The following is a 15854-nucleotide window of genomic DNA, read 5'->3' on the forward strand; positions in this document are numbered from 1 at the left end:
CATATCACCCCCGTCCTTTATAAACTCCACTGGCTCCCCATCCCCCAGAGAATCCAGTACAAAATCCTCCTCATAACCTACAAAGCCCTCCATAACCTGGCCCCATCCTACCTGACCGACCTCCTCCACAGGCACACTCCCACCTGCACCCTCCGCTCTGCCGCTGCCAATCTCCTATCCCCCCACATCCGGACCAAACTCAGATCCTGGGGGGACAGGGCTTTCTCCATCGCTGCTCCCACCCTATGGAACTCACTACCCCAAACCGTTAGAGACTCCTCCACACTCACCACATTCAAAACATCGCTGAAGTCTCACCTGTTCAGTACTGCCTTCAACCACTGAAGGTCACCTCACCTTCTGTCTCCTTTCTCTGTTCATTTATTTATTTACTTATTTATCTATTTATTCATTTCCCTATGTTCTCAAAATCTCTGTAAAGCGTCTTTGAGTATATGAAAAGCGCTATATAAATAAAATGCATTATTATTATTATTATTACTCTATCTGAGGTGCGTATCTAAGATGTATCTAAGTACTTATGTACAGTGATATGTACTATAGACAATAAGTGCAGGAGGAGGCCATTCGGCCCTTCGAGCCAGCACCACCATTCAATGTGATCATGGCTGATCATTCTCAATCAGTACCCCGTTCCTGCCTTCTCCCCATACCCCCTGACTCCGCTATCCTTAAGAGCTCTATCTAGCTCTCTCTTGAATGCATTCAGAGAATTGGCCTCCACTGCCTTCTGAGGCAGAGAATTCCACAGATTCACAACTCTCTGACTGAAAAAGCTTTTCCTCATACTGAACTGTATACAAACATGAATTTCACTGTACCTCAGTACATGTGACAAATAAAGTACCATTGAACCATTGGTTGCTGCCTGACCCGACAAGTTACTCCAGCACTTTGCCTCTTTTTTTTTGTAAACCAGCATCTGCAATTCCACCCAAGGCCACCAAGTTGGACGAGGAAATGCAGGGAAATTGGAGTTTTGCCAGGACTGAAGATGTGACAACTGATCCTCACAATGTAAACACGGAAAACCCAACTCCAATATTAACATCTGCAGAGATCAAATGGGGAAGTGGAGCAGCTGCCGAGATTGAGAAAATAACAGAAGATGAATGGATGTGTCAAATTAATCTCCATCTGGATAATATCCCTACGACAGAAAAAAAGTACACGAAACCATATAAAACTTGGATAAGCAGTCAAGGAGCAGTCGTTGGAATCCAGGGCTCCTGGAGTGAAGGTAAAGGAGAACTTGCTATTAAGGCCATACACGTCATTCCGTTTATCATGTACTTGTACTTTGTGGATGGATCGATTGTAATCATGTGTTGTCTTTCTGCTGACTGGTTAGCTTTTCACTGTACCTCGATATACATGACACTAAACGAAACTAAACACAGAGCAAACTAATATCTGGGAGTTATTTGCAAAACTGAAAAGATACATCGAGCATACCAAGTCTTGTTTAGCCATCTGGAGTATAGGCTACAACAATTGTCATCGTATTATAAATATTGTACTAGCATTTGAGCAAAGTGCAAAGAATCACAAGGATTAGAACAGAACAGAGTGAGTTTATGTACGAAACTGAGAAGCCGCAAAAGTGAAGCTGGATATAAAACACAGCAACGTTGTTTGAACGAGGCAAGCAGTAGTGATATTCGAGAGGAAGGCAAAAGAGTAATGGAGTAGAAAGCTACGTCGTTAGGGCCACAGAAATCTGGGTGCTTGAGTGGAAAGGCACACAACGGTTTGTGTGAAGTACAAATATTAGTTTTAAGCCCAGCATCCTGCTGCTGTGCTGAATGCTGAGAGTAACCAGAGTATTCAGCGTTGCTATTGCATTTGCCTGATGGAACTTGTCTCCCTCTTCCACTGAAACATGTGGCTACACCAGCCAGCACCCCACAGTACCAGTAGACACTCCACAATACCAGCAGACATGCCCACACCCCACAATCCCAGCAGACAAGTCCCACACCACTAGCACAAATTCACACCCCACAGTACCGGAAGACACCCCAACAATACCAGCAGATATGCCCCACACCTCACAATATTAGCAGACACCCCCACACCCCACAATCCCAGCAGACATGCCACACACCCCACAATCCCAGCAGACATGCCCCACACCACTAGCACAAATTCACACCCCACACTACCGGAAGGCACCCCGACAATACCAGCAGATATTCCCCACACCCCACAATATTAGCAGACACCCCCACACCCCATAATACCAGCAAACATGCCCCACACCACCAGCACACTCTACAGTATCAGTAGACAGCCGGCCACACACCAGCAGACATGCCCCACACCTGACACCACCAGCAGACACTCTACACACCTGACACCACCAGCAGACACTACACACCTGACACCACCAGCAGGCACCCCTTACACACCTCAGTACCAGTTGACATGCCCCACACTCCACAGTACCAGCAGACAGATCCCACACATTATCAGTAGACACCCTGCACACCCACAATACCAGCAGACATGCCCGTCTTACCAGCAGACACAAACACAAGCAGATACTCTATACACACACACACCATCAGCCAGCGCCCCACAGTAACAGCAGACACCCACCCCTCCCTCCCTCCCAGAGTAGCAGCCAGCGTTGTACACACCAGCAGTGATGCACCCCAGTACCTGCACACACCACACTGCACCAGCTGCTGCCCAACATGCAGCAAGTCAAGGTCACCTCTCGGTGATGGAGTGCTGAAGTGCAATTGTTCCTTACTTTTGTGACTGGCACACATCTATCTGACTACACAATGACTACGCAAGGCTCTACACAAAAGGTGGCGCCCACTGACGGAGGATTAGCCTCCATCAAGCCAAACTCGTTTGAAAGCGTAGGTTTACTAGGTTAATTCCCGGAATGGCGGGACTGTCATATGTTGAAAGACTGGAGCGACTAGGCTTGTATACACTGGAATTTAGAAGGATGAGAGGGAATCTTATTGAAACATATAAGATTATTAAGGGGTTGGACACGTTCGAGGCAGGAAACATTCCCAATGTTGGGGGAGTCCAGAACCAGGGGCCACAGTTTAAAAATAAGGGGTAGGCCATTTAGAACAGAGATGAGGAAAAACTTTTTCAGTCAGAGAGTTGTGAATCTGTGGAATTCTCTGCCTCAGAAGGCAGTGGAGGCCAATTCTCTGAATGCATTCAAGAGAGAGCTAGATAGAGCTCTTAAGGATAGCGGAGTCAGGGGGTATGGGGAGAAGGCAGGAACGGGGTACTGATTGAGAATCATCAGCCATGATCACATTGAAGGGCAGTGCTGGCTCGAAGGGCCGAATGGCCTCCTGCACCTATTGTCTATTGGGCAAACAATTCACTAGGAGTGCGCGGCAGAAGCTCCCGAATGGCCACGGGCTGCTGACACACCCCGGCAAGCAGCAGGCCTGGCTGGGGGGTGACCACGTCCGCAGTAGGAGCCCCGCCAATGACACGTCTCCTGCTCGCTCCCGAGGAACCAGGAAGCGGAAGGCGGATGGAGTCGGCGATGGTGGCGGACACTGGACAGAGGCTCGAGAAGAAGAACCGGGGAGGGGTCTTACATTCCCTCTTGGTCGGTTGCAGAAGTCATGCCTTGGGGCATGAAGGCTGAAGGCCAGGTGAGAGGGGGGTGACGGTTCACTGGCAATCCGAATGGAGACTACTCCATGGGCTTTTTTGGCCACCTGCAGGGACTTTGAAAATGGCGCCAAAACGATGGCAACTCTTCCAGATGGACTCAGTGGGTTGTTCACAAGCATTTGGTACTTAATCAGGGATTGTACTTATGTATGGTGGTAACCTTATACCGAGCTGTATGCAAAAAAAAATGTCACTGCATCTTGATAATAAAAGATATCACAAAAAGCTGGAGTAACTCAGCGGGTCAGGCAGCATCTCAGGAGAGAAGGAATGGGTGACATTTCGGGTCGAGACCCTTCTTCGGAATAATAAAAGATAATAAAAGAGCCGTTGAAACATGTTTCCAACACCCAAACCATATTGTGCACCATTATCAGATATTTACCAAGTTCTACTGACACAAAAAATAGATTGAAAATTAAAGCTCGGTTGGTTCAACCGCAGATTCCCCCAAGGTACGAGAGCACAAATAACTACATCAACTAACTTTGATATTTCTCCACACGCGGCATTAAAATCATTTAGCTACTTGAAAGCTCGACCAATCACAAAGTGCTGACCTCAGCATCTGGGTGTGCTGGGCATTTTCTTCCATTTAATCTGCCCGACAGATTAAATAATTATTATCTCCAAATGAAATACTACCTTTTAGGAAGTAGCCAGCAAAAATTACAATGGATAAATCAACCAACACATGTTCGCGCCTCAGGGTTACATGTACAATAGAACTACATTCATGCTGTGCCCTGCAGCGAGACAGTGGATTAACGCATTATCATTTCAGAGGCGAACAATACCAATTCTCAGCTTGCACGTGGCACCCACACTTGGGCAGGACCCTTTGCTGCCTTGTTCAACACTTCAATGCATTCACCGACAAGAATAAACCAGGTCCAAAGACGAACAGAAAAATCCCACAGGCCAAAATCTTTTTTTTTTTTTAAATGGATGAAATGATCAAAGCTTAGATCTCCTAACTTATTGTGCAAACATAATCACAAACTACTGTAGAAGTAAGTATTAGATGAGTTATATCAGCTGGTTCTGATTACTCCAACTGATCTCATCCTGTTCTCGAAAGGCATTACTCAGGTCAAGATTCATTTATATGACACACAGGCTCAAATCACCGAGCAAAATACAGATCGTATTCTGCAATCCGAGTATACAATTTGGAAGCACAGACGATAACTTATTATAATGAGAGTTCCCTTGAAAGGTCACAGATGTTATTGAGTTCTGTCACGGAAGAGAAAGCCTATTCTCTGGGTTTAGATAGTTATAGCATTCGGGTTGCGCAAGGATTTGAATGACTGGGTCTTGTGCACAATCCAGCTGGTATTGCAACTTGCCTCTCCATTGAAGAGGAAGAATTTCCCCGCTCCTTTCCGTTACACACGACTAAAATACTGTACTCTTGGGATTAAGGCTTCCGGGCAGGCAAAACTCCTGTCGTTAATTTGACACGTGGAGGCCTGGATCAATTGCAAGGACATAGGGGCCTAAATTAATAGGAACTCTACTACTGCACCACTGTGGTGGCACAGTGGCATAGAGGTTAGAGTTGTTGCCTTGCAGAGATCTGGGTTCAATCCCGTCTACGGGTGCTGTCAGTATGGAGTTTGTACATTCTCCTTGTGATCGCGTGTGTTTTCTCCAGGTGCTCCTCTTTCCTCACACATTCCAAAGACGTGCAGGTTTGGAGGTTAATTGGTTTTGGCAAAAATTGCAAATTGTTCCTCGTGTGTACATCAATGCTGGTGTACAGGGTGATCACTGGTCAGTGCAGACGCGGTGGGCTGAAGGACCTGTTTCTGCACTGTATCTCTAAAGTCTAAACCCGAGTAGCCTCCACAGCCTCCTGAGCTTACACCACCATTTAATAAAGTAAAGAGTCGATCTGATCTTTAGCCTCGTCTTCATTCTCCTCAGCCCCCCTTCAGTTCAAAGTTTCATCTTAGCTTTGAATTTACATCATGACTGCACTCTGCTTGGGTAATCCCAAAGATTCAGAATCTCCAAAGGAGAAATTCCTCAATAGTCATCAGTGGCCAAGTCCTGCTCCTAAAGCTCCATCCCTGCCCTTCACCTGCATTAGGACTGTCTTCCAGAGGTGTTGACTGACCCATTAAGTTACTCTGCACTTTGTGTTCTTATCTCCAACTTTGCTCAGTTGTTCTGTTGAAAACTCATTGACTTGATGAACCTTGTTGTTCCTCTCTCCACAGATGCAGAGTACTTCCAGCATTTTCTCATCTAGTCCACCTTTGCAATATTCCCGCATTGCGTTTTTGACAAACACACAGACATTGGACAGATCCCATAGCAGGAACACTGGAAATGTTGGAACAGAGCGAGAAGGATTCGCTTTAGAGACACCTGTAGATACCAAAGGTTCAATGATGGTTTACATATTTGCTTTATACCTCAAAACAGTCAGCCTTCACTCCAAGTACATTATTTGAAGCTTTAGCTGACAGGGAACATCATTGGACATCATTGGACAGCAGCCTCTGTCAAGAGAAAGTAATTGTTGAAGTTTTGGGTAGAGAACCTGGATCTAGGTTGGATGGGGACAAACTGGGAATCTGGAAATGGAGCAGAAAGCCATGTGGGACAAGGTGGTGATGACAATAAGTACGAGACTATATGAGGAGTCAAAAAAATAGTTGACGAGCAGGTGAGCAGTAGAATTCACGTGCAGGTTGCATTGAGAGGGAATCACATAATAAAATGGAGACACAAGAGACTGCAGATGTTGGAATCAATACATAACACTTATCTTCACAGCAGTGAGGGGTGGCATGGTGGCGCAGCGGTAGAGTTGCTGTCTGATAGTGCCAGAGACCCGGATTCGACACCAACTACTGGTGCTGTCTGTTTAGTTTAGATAAGTTTAGAATATAGAGCGGAAACAGGCCCTTCGGCCCACCGGGTCCGTGCCGACCAGCGATCCCCGCATATTAACACTATCCTACACACAATAGGGACAATGTTTACATTTACCAAGCCAATTAACCTCCAAACCTGTACGTCTTTGGAGTGTGGGAGGAAACCGAAGATCTTGGAGAAAAGCCATGCAGGTTACGGGGAGAACGTACAAACTCCATACAGACAGCGCCCAGAGTCGGGATCGAACCTGGGTCTCCCGCATTGCACCTGCTGTAAGGCAGCAACTCTACCGCTGTACCACCATGCCACCTGTTCTCCCCGTGATCACGTGGGTTTTCACCAAGACCTTTGGATTCCTCCCACACTCCAAACACGTACAGGCCTTTGTAGGTTCATTGGCTTGGTATAAATGCAAATTGCCGCTTGTGTGTGTAGCATAGTGTTAATGTGCGGGGATCGCTGGTCGGTGCCAACTCAGTGGGCCGAAGGGCCCGCTTCCAGGGCACTGTATCTCTAAACTACACTAAATTTGAAGTATGATTTGAATGCACAACCTTTTGAATTGAACGCAGTCTAAAAAGCAGTGGAGCTGAGCAGCCCATTGGGAGATCACCTTTGACCACGTTTCGTGAATACATTCCCAAGTTGGGGAGACCAGATAAAAATCAGTAACTATCCAGGCATATCCCATTAACGTTTCTCTTTATTAGAATAGCTCTTTTATATAAACAAATTCCAACGCAAAGTATTTCCAACGGTGGTTTCCGCGTGCTTTGTACAACCTGTCACCATCTGATCCGCTGAACTTTGATGGACAGTGAAACAAAATACATGGACTACAGTTGGAGTGTTAGCCAAAACAAGGAAGCCAGTCAGTTTGCTGTGTCCTGTGAAAGGAAACGACTGGAAAGGACTTGACTCTGATCGGCACTCCAAGAATGTTCATAAACATGTAGAAAGTCTTTGATAACTTGCAGCACTGTTTAGTTTAGAGATACAGCATGGAAACAGGTCCTTCAGCCCACCAAGGGGAGTTATCTGCAAGAACATCACTATTTCAGAGATGAAGTTAGTCTACCTCCTGTACTGTTGAAGGTATTTATTCACAAAATGCTGGAGTAACTCAGCAGGTCAGGCAGCATCTCGGGAGAGAAGGAATGGGCGACGTTTCGGGTCGAGACCCTTCTTCAGACTACTGTTGAAACTATTATTGAGCCCATAAACTTGATTTACCAAAATGAAAGCAATCTTGATTAGTACGGATGTCAGGGGTTATGGGGAGATGGCAGGAGAATGGGGTTAGGAGGGATAGATAGATCAGCAATGATTGAATGGTGGAGTAGACTTGATGGGCCTAATGGCCTAATTCTGCTCCCATCACGTATGACCACATGACCAGTCAACGCAGTGATCTCGAATCCTGCCTCACCCCTCAACACTGCCTGACATAACAATTGAGGAAAAGCAACTGGTTGGAAAATTTAATTGTGATTGGAACACGCGTTTCCATTCATTTTTCAGGATCTGGAGATCACCTGCAAAACCAGCATTTATTGCCTTTCCCGTTGACTACTTTCAAACTGAGTGACCTGCCCAGTCATTACATGGTGTTTACACAAAAAGTGCTGGAGACACTCAGCGGGTCAGGCAGCATTTCTGGAGAACATGGATAGGTAATGTTTTGGATCGGGACCCTTCTCCACACTAAACGTATGTGGGGTGGGGTGAGGTGAGGTGAGGTGAGGTGAGGTGGGGGTGAAGAGCTGGAGGGGGAAAGACCAGGACTAATCAGGGCTGGCAACAGATGACCTCGGGCATGGTGGTGCTCTGGTAGGCCAATTGTTGGGTGGGGAAGGTGTGATCTCAAGCGGGATACATTGTGGAACTGTGGAACTGGTTAACTACTAGGGTGCAGGAAGGGGGTATCGATGGGAGTGTTAGCAGAAGTTACTTAAAATTAGCTAAGACAATGTTCATATCGCTGGATTGTAAGCTACCCAAGCGAAATACGAGGTGCTGTTCTTCCAATACGCGTATGGTCTCACTCCGGCAGGCCCAGGACAGAAAGGCCAGTATGGGAATGGGAAGAGGAGTTGAAATGATTGGCAACTGGGAGATCGCGTGGGCCTAGGTGGACCAAACACAGGTCTACGCTTGGTCTCACCGAAAGCACAGGAGCCCACATCGGAAACACCGGAAGTAAACGGCAGTTACACAGAGAACACAGTCAAGCATGACAGATTACCTCCCTGAATATGTGGGATTTAAAGAGCAATCTAATAAAAGTTATTGTAATTAAGATTGGGCCGAGCAGAACGGAGAACAGCTGGAAGAACTGCAGGAGAATTCCTAAATTAAATACAAGATATTTAGCAATAAGCCAAACAAAACAAGACAGAGTATGGAGCTAGCTGCCACAGGAGACAGGTGAGATACTTTAAGAACCTATAGGGTTAAGAAGGCTGAGGTGAGCTAGATGATGTTCATTGTGTGAAGCAAGTAATATTCTCAGCGACATTAATCAGTGATAATGGCCACATTTTTGTAATTTGCAGTCAAAAGTGACCTTCAGTCTGAAGAAGGGTCTCGACCCGAAACAATAGAAAATAGACAATAGGTGCAGGAGTAGGCCATTCGGCCATTCAAGCCAGCACCACCATTCAATGTGATCACGGCTAATCATTCTCAATCAGTACCCCATTCCTGCCTTCTCCCCATACCCCGCTATCCTTAAGAGCTCTATCCAGCTCTCTCTTGAATGTATTCAGAGAACTGGCCTCCACTGCCTTCTGAGGCAGAGAATTCCACAGATTTACAACTCTGCCTGAAAAAGTTTTTCCTCATCTCCGTTCTAAACGGCCTACCCCTTATTCTTAAACTGTGGCCCCTGGACCTGGACTCCCCCAACATTGGGAACTTGTTTCCTACCTCTAACGTGTCCAACCCCTTAATAATCTGATATGTTTCGATAAGATCCCCTCTCATCCTTCTAAATTCCAGTGTATGCAAGCCTAGTCGATCCAGTCTTTCAACATCTGAAACGTCACCCATTCCTTCTTTCCCGAGATGCTGCCTGACCTGCTGAGTTACTCCAGCATTTTGTGAATAAATACCTTCGATTTGTACCAGCATCTGCAGTTATTTTCTTACACAACAACTGAACAGTACGATGTTATTGCCTCAAAACAACTTAGACCCACATCTCAGGAAAAGCTCATCAATTCAGCCTGCACCCATTTACCTAGAACTTCTTTAAGGGATTTCGACAAATGTATTATCTGTGTCTATCAGTGTTTATTGGAGAGTGATGAATGTTTTCGCAAACACTGAATCAGTATCCTTCCCACAGTGCCTACCCACACACATGAGAGATGAATACCCATGATGTGCAGGATGAGACTGGAAAATTAACTTGCTTGTCAGCACCTCCCTCCCCTTCCTTAAATAAGTTCACACCCTTTAATGCTCAGCGTATGATAAAATTAACCAGGCAAACTCTGATTTAACTGTGTACACAAATTATCTGCATTTGTTCTATTAGCTGGCAGTGCAACACATTGTTCCAACATGCAAAGGCTCTTGGTTTGAAGAGATTTTTTGGAATAGCATTTGAGATGAGAAAAGGATGGAGAAACAAGACACAAAGTGCTGGAGAAACTCAGCAGATCAGGCAGAACCTCCAGAGAACATGGATAGGTGACCCTTTGAGGCAGGACCCTACGTTAGACTGAGTCTGAAGAAGAGTTTCGACCCGAAATGCCTCCATCCATCTTCTCCGGAGGTGCTGCTCAATTCACCAAGTTACTCCCACACTTTGCATCTTTTTGTTGTAAACCAGCATCTGCAGTTCCTTGATTCTGCATGGAGACAGCAAGGATAAATTTAAATTTTGCAGAAACAGAGTGAAAGAGGAAGGAGCAGGGCAGGGGTAGGATGAAACTTAAACACAGTGCTCAAGAGGAAGAATGGAATGAGCCCTGGGGAGAAACATGAAAGGGCTAGGCAATGACAATTTTAAGGTGCTGGCAGTGCCGTAATGGGCAGAGCGGCCACTTCCTGCAGATGACTCACTTTCAATGGAATGAAAATTCAAATTCTGAGCACGATTAAGGTTATTTTAACCACTTCCTAGTCAACATCACTGTCTGCATCTCACACAGCAATATGACAATGTGCAAACACACTAGACACAAAATGCTGGAGTAACTCAGTGGGACAGGCAGCATCCCTGGAGAAAAGGAATAGGTGACGTTTCGGGTTGAGACTCTTCTTCAGACTGAAGTTGTCTTGACCCGAAACGTCACTTTTTCCTTTTCTCCAGAGATGCTGCCTGGTTGGCTGCGTTACTCCAGCATTTTGTGTCTATCTTTGGTGTAAACCAGCATCTGCAGTTCCTTCTTACGCATGCAAATGCACAATCTATTTTAAGGCACAATTTTGCATTCAAACTATGCCCGACTTATAGGGAAGCTTAAGCACAAGTCCAAGGCAATGCAGTTTCTCTCACTCTACATCAAGCTAAAAAAGAATTATCAAAGGGAGTCATACAATGAGAAGAGCACGAGAAATTGGGAGAACAATTAGCAGCAAAACAATGTGGAAACAGGAAATGGAAGGAGGGGCAGCCAAAATCTTTCAACAACTTGGAGCATTCCTGGAGGCCAGGGACTCCGTCCCAGATTCTTTCATTCCAAACCTTTCCTTAACACATCACTTTAAAGTTTGTTAAAACTCAAACTTTTTTTCAGTCCATGTAGCCAGTGTTAACTTTCTTCACATAAAGTTGCCAGAAAGCCGAGTGAATTTGGACCGACGTCAAAAAGAGGAAAGCCACCAAGGTCAAATTCTGCCAACTCCCACTCCTCACAAGAACGCATGCCAACACGTGGGAACACATCCATTGTCCAGCAATCATCTCGGATCTCATGGAGTCTGCGGAATGCTGGGGCTTTATAAGGCACTGGTCGGACCGCATTTAGAATATGGTGAGCAGTTTTGGGCCGCATATCTGAGGAGGTTACGAGCTGGTATTGGAAAAGGTCCAGAGCAGGTTTACAAGAATTCTATCTGGGTAGTCCTCCAAGCATGCTTCTCCTGTCGCACACAAGGGGGGTCAAACGATGATTAAATATTTTCAAACACAACTTTTTTCTCTGACCTCCATTGGCTCCTGATGCAGAAACCCCCCTACCACCATCATCCAATCCACATCCTCGCCACTCCCCAATTATAAAAGATCACTCCTCTTTATAAAACCCCCAAGTTCTCTAATTACTCTCAACCCACAGTTCTCCTGAGAGCAAACGCCAATGTGCCCTGAAACTATTGAAGTTTTCCCACAGTCTTGGATTTGACGGGTGAGGCAGCTAAACGGAGATACCTTTCAGTAGCCGTTGGGCCATGAGCCATTAATGATGTGGGTTGGAGTTGGGTTTTTTGGTCATCTTTGGGAAACTCTGCTAATACAAGCTTTTACAAAGCTCAGCCCTTTTTTCTTAAAATCTTTCCTCCACGTAATCCAACATAAACAAGTCACATCGTGAGTCACTGGCTGGCTATTACAGGCCTTGTTGTCTCAGGCAGAGGAACAATATAGTCAGTACGCAGGCAATGGTTTTTAACATCGTGGAAACAAAGCAAATTAGAAACTGCACTGTCAAGAGTGTGATGCTCTGTCAGAGGTGCCTTCTTTAGGGTTGGGATAACCTCAGGACCCATCATCTGTTCTTTTTGATGCGGTGGGATTGTCCAAACATACAGAGAGAGTGTTATGGCATGAAATCAGGCTCTTCAGCCCAATTCATCTATGTTGGCAAGCTTTATAGATGAGCTATATTTGGCCCATATCCCATACAAGCTTTTACATAGGCACATGGATATGCAGGGTATGGAGGAATAAGGTTAACACGCAGGCAGATTGTCTTGGCATCATGGTGGACAATGTGGGCTGAAGGGCCTGTTCCAGTGATGTACTGTTCTATGTTCCAAGTGCATCCTTGACATCATGGCAATGTTAGTCTTTGCATTTAGCATATATCTGAAGTGCATTATGAGAGAAGAGTATGATTTATCAAACGTGTTGATTTTGCGCGCAAGGATTGCTATTTTTAATAGTCGCTTCATTGTTCTGGCCTTCCCTTTAGGCACCACTTGACTTTCATCATAACTGTCCTTTGCAAATTAAGGCAGTGAAATAGAATAGCTCACAGGCACAACTCCCAAATGAATAACATTACCTTTCTTTTTGTCGGTCTGAAATAACAAGGCAGAAAATCTTGGTGCGGTGTTAAAAGGTGATCGGATTGTGAATAAACAATTGGCTTGCTCATACGAACAACGAAAATAAATGTTAAGTGCTCAGTGGCAAGCTAAACAAACCTGTCAAGTTTCAAATAGACAAAAGTAATATGGTTGTAGAAAATATTCAGAATGAAGATCGTTTGCTAAGAACTGAACAGCACAGGAGCAGGTTTAGGTTTAGTATTGTCCCATGTACAGAGAGACAGTGAAAAGCTTTGTTTTGCATGTTATCCAAACAGATCAGATATACAATACATAGATACAATAGTTTCAAACTCAAATACAATAGATAGAACGAAGAGGAAGATAAAGAGTGTAGAATATATCTCTGTATTGTGGCACATCAGTTACGTAGATAAAGTCCAAAGTCCTCAATGGGGTAGAGGTGAATTGAACAGTATCCTAGCTCGGAAGGAATGCTTAGAAGCCAGATTACAGAGGGGAAAAGTTGTTGGTGTGCAGGCTAAAGGGCTTGTTCCTGTGCTGTACTCTTCTATGTTTGTGGTTTTATTGCTTCCCATTCCATAGTCTGGAGCACAAAATGCTTGGCTGGTATTCCAGTGCAATGGCGAGGTGTGGTGAAGGTGCAATTTTCTAAAGATTAAACCAAGATCCTAAATGCGTGCGTCATCCACTTTATGTGCCAGGTGTAGCACGCATTGACTTTCATCATAATCTCCTGTGGAAATGAACTAAAATTCAGTAACAAGAAAGATCAACGCAGAAAAAGGGAAAATATCCCCAGAACCCAGATGGCTGAGCGACTATTTATTCCTCAATCAACATCACAAGGCGATCTTATTGCTGGACTAAACTCCGAGCCTGTTTGAAACCTGTGACTCTTGGCGAGGCAATGTGTTAACTCCACACAGAAACAGCATTGAATGCTTTATCTTCCTTCATCTGGCTGTCTTTCACCCTCTGCTTTAAAATGCCAAAAAAATATAATTGGAACATTTATGAAAATTAAGGGATTTAAGAGATCTGAAAAGCACACAGCGAAGTTTTATTTGAAGATTTCCATTGAATTAAACTAAGGTCCAGGGAGATGACAGGACATTTCACCAAGCATCCTATTCTTATTTCTTATTACAAAAAAAGCTTGATATACCACAAACAATGTGAATCAATGTCAAGAGGTTATGGGTGAGAAGGCAGTGGTTGAGACGGAAAGATAGATCAGCCTTGAATGAACGGTGGCATAGACTCAATGGGCCGAATGGCCCAGGGCCAATTCTGCTCTGATGACTTATGAACAATATTTCCTACAAAACACTCCAATAACTGGGGCACCACAGTGATGCAGCAGGTGGAGCTGCTGCCTCCGCGCTGGAGACACAGGTTCGATCCTCGCCACGGGTGCTGTCTGTACGGAGTTTGCATGCTCTCCCTGTGATTGCGTGGGTTTCTTCCCTCATCCAAATGACGTGCGGGTTTTTGGGTTAATTGGTCTCTGTAAATTGCCCCTCGTGCATAGGGAGTGGATTTAAAGATGGGACAACATAGAATTAGACGCAAAAAAGCTGGAGTAACTCAGCGGTCAGACGGCATCTCTGGAGAAAAGGGGATCGGTGACGTTTCGGGTCGAGACCCTTCTTCAGACTGGTGTGAATGGGTCATCGATGGTGGGCCAAGTGGGCGCCAAATGGCCTATTTCCAGGCTGCATCTCTGAACTAAGCGGCAAAAAAGCATCAAAGGTGAAGGCAGCTACAGGAATGCAAGGCTCGCTCTCCATCTGCCTTTGACATGGCACTTTTCAATTGCAGGAATCACTGGAAAATGCCATGGATCATGATCTCTGCCCTCTCCATTCCCATCATCGAACTTAAGTGCCAAGGTCAACGATTACCACCGACCCATTACATATATATTTTTAAATCATTCTATTTGGTTCAGCCGTGATATGGACTTTAAAACCTCTAGGGTTACTTGCAGGCCAGCAATGTAATGAAGTGCAGAAACCAAGGCAAAAATTCCCTTCGGAAATAAAACAGGTTACTACAGTGTGTATCAGGAGCAGGAGAATCTCTTACCCAAAACAGACAGTCATTCTGCAAGTGAAGGCAACACCCTGCCTGCAACAAGTGACCCCAAAAAATCCAATGAACCCTTTGAAGTAAAGGTTAATAACATGCTGTGAACACATTGAACCAGGCATTCAGCAGGTGGAGGGTCATGTCAAAGGGCAAGTCCATCTTTTCTATTTAACTGGATTACTAGAGAGCTGTGAAAGATAATTTTAGACAAGGGAATGATGATAAATTCTTCATTTGGTGTAGGAGTGGTCTTCATACAATGCTCAGCCCACAGGCATGAAACTGCTGTATCACAGGAGGAAGTGGACTGTAAAATGTTCGGTTGTTTTGCAATCATATACAATAGATGGAGGGAATTCATACACATGCTCAGTGACATCATGCATCGTACTGAGACACCATGAAAAGCTTGTTCTTCATGCTATCCAGTCAAATCATGCTTGACATGAGGACAGTAGATCCTCTACAGCAACAGCACGCAGAGAGTCGCCATGTTCCAGCGCCATCTTACGAATTCCAAGTCTCGGCAAAGTTCAGTATTGGGCCAAAGCCGAGAGATTTCTTATTTCCTCACATTAAGGCCGGGTGTTTTAGAAACATAGAAAATAGGTGCAGGAGTAGGCCATTTGGCCCTTCGAGCCTGCACCGCCATTCAATATGATCATGGCTGATCATCCAACTCAGTATCCTGTACCTGCCTTCTCTCCATACCCCCTGATCTCTTTAGCCACAAGGGCCACATCTAACTCCCTCTTAAATATAGCCAATGAACTGGCCTCAACTACCTTCTATAGCAGAGAATTCCACAGATTCACCACTCTGTGTGAAAAAAACCATTCTCATCTCGGTCCTAAAAGACTTCCCCCTTATCCTTAAACTGTGACCCCTTGTTCTGGACTTCCCCAACATCGGGAACAATCTTCCTGCATCTAGCCTGC

The 15854-nt window shown here is 45.1% G+C and overlaps 1 protein-coding gene across 4 annotated transcripts in view; it reads right to left on the reverse strand.

The window, feature by feature from the left end:
• The window catches only part of LOC144609075 (A-kinase anchor protein 13-like), a 452410-nt gene that overhangs the window by 371532 nt on the left and 65024 nt on the right, over window positions 1–15854 (reverse strand). The window lies entirely within an intron of this gene.

Source organism: Rhinoraja longicauda, chromosome 33 (genome assembly GCF_053455715.1).
Source record: "Rhinoraja longicauda isolate Sanriku21f chromosome 33, sRhiLon1.1, whole genome shotgun sequence".
Lineage (NCBI taxonomy): Eukaryota > Metazoa > Chordata > Chondrichthyes > Rajiformes > Arhynchobatidae > Rhinoraja > Rhinoraja longicauda.